Here is a 6,000-nt window from a genome sequence, read left to right on the forward strand (position 1 = left end):
GAAGTGCATCTTTATTTTTATTACTAGCTATATTTATAAACACTTTAAAGTTAAGAAAAAATGTTAGTTTACGCTTTGCATTCCATTATTTTTGCCAATAACGTTGTTAAATTAAGAAAAAATTGTAAACTACTTTAAATATTCAACAAATCTTTCTAAGTACAATTTTATGGTTTTCAGTAACTTGTATAACTTGTAATTAGCTTAATAGACATTAAAAAATGCCTTTCAGGAGTGTGAGCGCAAATAATGTTCAGCCTCGAGCGTCATTTTAGCTTGATACGGCACTGAACATCAATATACAAAGCAAAAAACTGGGTAAGATAATTTTAGAAAATTTTGACAACAAATTATCATAATTGCTAAATGGTCGGAATTTCTAATTTTTCATTCGTTCCGGTTCCGGCCGGAAATACAAGAATTCAGGCTGGAATACCGAAATTTAATTTTTAAATCGTGTGACTCAGACTATGTGAATTAAATCAAAAAATCATTTCTTTATTGCAATTAAAAACTACAGATAAACCTAGGTAAAAAGCACAAATCTCTAAACGAACATATATATATATATATATATATATATATATATATATATATATATATATATATATATATATATATATATATATATATATATATATATATTTATATATACATACATACAAATGTACATATTATACATACATACATACATATGTACATATATTATACATACATACATACATATGTACATATATGTTCGTTTAGAAATTTGTGTTTTTTACTTAGGTTTAGGGAGGGTGTCAACTTTATATGATCATAATTTTTGAACCTTAAGAACATGATCATAATTATTATAAACGCTAAGAATATTGGGTGAAATTAAAAAACTGTCAATGAATTAAATGCAATTTCCTGTCACTTAGTTGAGTTAACTGTAATTTTCAAAAGTTTTCAATAGTTTGCAATTCAACCATCATCAAATATCAATGGCGATGGTATCTGATGCTGGTTTTAAAATTAAAAAAGAACTAATAAACTTTTTGTCTGGTATCATGATGAAAAACCATTACAAAGAGAAAGATACACCTAACTTTGCAAGAACAGAACGTTCTAATTCCGATCAAAGCAACTCTATAAAATTTTGGAAATGTGAAGCTGGTTTTAGCCAAATTATTATTTGATTTGAGGTGCAAATTTTTAAAAACTTTCGAATACTTTCTAAAAAAAAAATAAAAAGGTCCCTAAAACTAAAAATCTGCCAATATATACAAAAATGTATAGTGTTTACAAAAGCCGTTACTACTTTAGTATAATACTATTTCTTTATATTTTTTTAATATTAAACCGTGTATCGGATTAATATTAAAATATCTGAAGCAAAACTATTTGAGAATTACTCGAATTTTAATTTAAAAATTCAATGCGTCATTTAAAATTAAAAAAAAAGGGTTTGAGAGAAGGTCTAACAACTCGTTTTATATAATAATGACATTTTTGTCAAGGAGATTGATAACAAAGAAAATAAATGCATTAATAACGAAGAAAATAAATGACAATTAAAGAAAATCAGGAAGATAAATAAAAATATTGTTTAAAATATTTGTTAAAAATAAATAAATACTGTTTAATGTTTATCCCAACTGTGTTTTTTAAATATCTTGTGTTAAATACAGTTAATAAAAGAGAATTTTTAAACACCAAAAATTGCTAAATTGTTAAAACTGTTGTTAACTAAAATAAAAATTTATTAAAGAAAGCAGCATTAATACGTGATTTTTTTAAAATAATTCTTGAATCAAAGGCAAGTTCATTCAAGAAAAGAAATAAAAGTATTTTAAAATCATTTGGTTTTAGAGAGACGCTCCACGAAATAAAATGTTCGATTTTCTAAAATTAGTTAGGAAAATACTGTTCGAATTAAATAATGATTTTTATAAATTGCATTTATATAGATATATCACAGATAATAAACTTTTAAGGTATATAAAAGATGGGAAGAAAATGGGAAGAAGCTAATTTTAAGGTATATAAAAGATGGCAGGAAACTGGGAAAAATTTTATATAAAACAAAAAAAATATCAAAAGCATTATATATTAAGAATTTTTATTTCAAATAAGAGAAGCTTTTATTTGAGTAAATCTGTTTTTAAAGGCAAGAAGCATGCTTCTGTTGCCGATAAAAATTTTATACAGTTTGCAATTTTTGGCCCCAAACAATTGTTTAAATGAAAATAAATAGTTAATGAATTTTATAATTAATTTTACCAAATACTTTCATAAATTTATGAAACTTCCAAAATTTAAATTTTTCAATAAGGAAATTTCAAAAAATTCCGCAATACTACAATTAATATGGAGTATTATGTTGAGTAGAGTTACTTTTACATTTTTATTTTTACGTTGAGTAGAGTTATTTTTACGTCGAGTTATTGTTTTTAAAATTTAATTTTTTTCAAATCAGATTGACGATACGGTAATTTATTAAAAGAAAGGTAATTATTGTTGTAAAATAATTTCACAAAAAATTTAAAAAGAGCAGACAAAGCTGAGATTGGGCAGTATTTTGTAACGTCACATACCTTATTAAATAGTATGATTTTGGCTATTTTAAGGTAATCTAAAAATAGTTCCTGTTTTATTGAACAATACAAAGCTTTCAATAACGCATTAATTAATAATTATTAACGCGTTAATAATTATTAACATAAGTTTTTAAATATTATTTAAAGGTTTGTAAGAGTTACAACCTTTTTTATTAATACCATTATGACCTAACTGATTTGTTAGACTTAAGTATTTAGGGTAGATTAGGGTAATATGAGCACCTTAAGGAAAAATTGGAATAATTTCAAAAATAGTTAAGCTGGATCCAAAATTTGTGCGAATAAACAATATTTAGGGATCCCTTCTCATGATCCACTTAGATATTTGGGCATCCGAAATTTTTTCTTAAAAACACAGAGGTTTTAATATAGTCACAAAAATGCTCATATTACCCAGACCACTTGGTAATATGAGCACTTTAAATTAGCTCACAAAAAAACATTAATTTTGTAAAACAAATGCCAACCTGACAATTAGAACTAATTTTTAGAATATAATGATTCGTTATTAACAAAACTTATCATTAAAAGATCAAATTTTAAGCCACTTTTTGTTAAAACAATACTACCGTGTTTTCCGCAAGAAAAAAAAAATTAATTCGCTAATTTTTCAATTTTATCTACTCAAACTTTTGAACAATAAAAATTCAATTTTTTTGAATTTAAATTACAGAAAAATGTTTAGTGTTGTTAAAGTAATAAAAAGTTTTACTATATTTTATTTTTATTCAAAAAACCAATTAAAACCACTGCTTTTTTAGGACTTTAAACTAGGTAATTTCAATGAAAATCACTGGGTTATTTAAGCATGCTCATATTACACAAAAATGGTATCTTTAAATAAAGTCCAAACTAAATAGTTCTATGCATTGTTTTTCGAGCCAAAAAGGATTAGATTTTTTGCTGACATATTTTTCTTTATGAAAAAATTAATTTCATTATTTTAGCACCAAAATTTCGCGCCACAGATTTATTCATGCGTGATGATATTATTTTAAAAACGCAAAAAATTTAACAGCGTTTTAATTAGATGATATCCGCTAATTACTGCATATAAATTTTCTCTAATTGCACTGATTTCTGTAATCACCACATAAAGTCGATTCAAAAAATACATAGCAACTTTAACTTCACTGCTTACATCTAAGAAATCTCTAAGTATGCTCGTATTATCAAGGTGCTCATATTACCCTAATCTACCCTAAATAGATTTTTTTAATTCCTTAAAAGAAAATTTAAAAGAAATTATAGACAACGTTATCAGAAAAGCATAATCATCTATTTTGTGAGTCACAAATGGAATTTTTCTTTTTACATAAATCCCATGCGCGTTTTAAATTAGGCTTGTTCGTTTTAAGTTAACTAATGTTAGCAAATTTTTTTAATTTTTTGGACATAATTTTAATTAAGAATTAGAGAATTGCCTAATTTTAAAGGATTGTCTGAGCTTTTTTATGATCCATAGCGACATTAAACCTTTAGATTTAATGGCACCATGGATCACAAAAATATTACTTACTGAAAACTAACGTCATACAGTTTATAAAAAATTTTAAACTATGTGTCATTAACTATGTTTGCGTCTTCTAAAACTTTTACTTGATTTTAAAAAAGCAGAGAATATTGTTCTTTTAATGATTTGCTGAAGTAAAAGTTTTGTAAACGACAAGGTTATTATTATTCAAGAAAAAAAAAAATGAAAGTGATCAGAAACGTTGCGTTTAATTATATCTTTTTAAAAGATAAAATAATATCAATTGTAATGACATTTTTTGTTAAAATAGCTGATATTGCAGTTGTTCTTGTTGGTTTATGAATTAACGGAATCCTTAAATTCATATCATGGTTTAATCTTTTTAATTCTATAATCGGTGCGTTACTGAGAACAATCCAAATTAATGCCAGCTATTAATTATAGTTTTTTGCTCTTGAATGCTTTTTCTTAAAACATTTAAAAATGCTGATAACTTTTTAATTTGCCTAGAAAGTCAAATTGAAAAAACATCTTTGTCGTCATTTTTCAGGCCTTATAAAATTCCTTATAACTTATATGATTGATGTTCCTACATTGAATAAAAAAGTGTTTTCTTATTCGATATGGGAACACCAATACCAATGAAACACCATTTTTGCCACCTTTTGCTACTGATGTTGGAAAAACCAGCATCAGATTTGGTGGGAAAAATGCCAACACACACAATCAATATGTTATTAGGTAGCAAAAATGCCATATGGTGGCAAAAAATGCCATTTAGTGGCAAAAAATGCCAACACCCTTAAAACAGCTTGGGTGTAGGTTAGCACGTTGAAACACCGTCCGTCATGAAACACCGTCTATACGAATTAGTAAACCGCAGCTTTAACCGACCCAATTAAAATAAAGAGACTTTAAACTTTACTTCAAATTTTTCTCTATTTTACTATTTAAAAATTGGTCAATTTTAAGCGCCAATAAATTTTTTGATAAAATTTAAATTCTGCCCTTAAAGTTGTATTAAAATTAAAGTGGAGAGTTTTCTTTTGAGTTAATTTTGATATTTAGATCTCCCTAATTAACACCAGTGATACTTAAAAAAAGGAACATTTTTTTTGAAAATATTTATCTTATTACTTTATTATATAAAATATTTTACTTAAGTTTTAATAAAACAACACCGAAAATAAAAATATTTTGCATAAAGTCTTCTTTTCTTAGAGGTAATTCAAGACTTTTAAACATGTCTCTCTAATATTTTAAAATAGTTTTTTTTTAAATTATTTTATAAAATATTTTGAATAAAGTCTTCTTTTCTTAGAGGTAATTCAAGACTTTTAAACATGTCTCTCAAATATTATAAAATAATTTTTTTATAACATTATTTTATAATATTGTAAAAAATATGTATGTTTGGTTTCAAATGAAGCAAGTAAAAAAAAAAAATTAGGTCGATTATCAAACAAAGCAAAATATAAAAATGAATAAAATAATTATAACTTTATAAGAAAATTATTATTTTAGATTTAATTGCATAAAAATCTTTTCTTATAAAAATGAAAAAGTGAGTTTGAATATAATTATTTTCCTATGCTTTTAATAAAACGATGATTATTTTTAAAAGTTTGTTTGTGTTTTTAATTGTATTTGTTACATAGTACACATTAAATGATTTTCAAGAAAAGGGTGTTTATATATATATATATATATATATATATATATATATATATATATATATATATATATATATATATATATATATATATATATATATATATATATATATATATATATATAAGTTTTAATGCATATACAAAACTATGTGATCTAAAAACACATTTAAAATAGCTTATATTAATTAAAAATTCAAAAACTTATCCGCCTAAACAAAACAAAACATCCATCCACAATAGCAAGTATTTATCGTAAACTATATACCGT

This window comes from Hydra vulgaris, chromosome 15, assembly GCF_038396675.1.
Source record: "Hydra vulgaris chromosome 15, alternate assembly HydraT2T_AEP".
Classification (NCBI taxonomy): Eukaryota; Metazoa; Cnidaria; class Hydrozoa; order Anthoathecata; family Hydridae; genus Hydra; species Hydra vulgaris.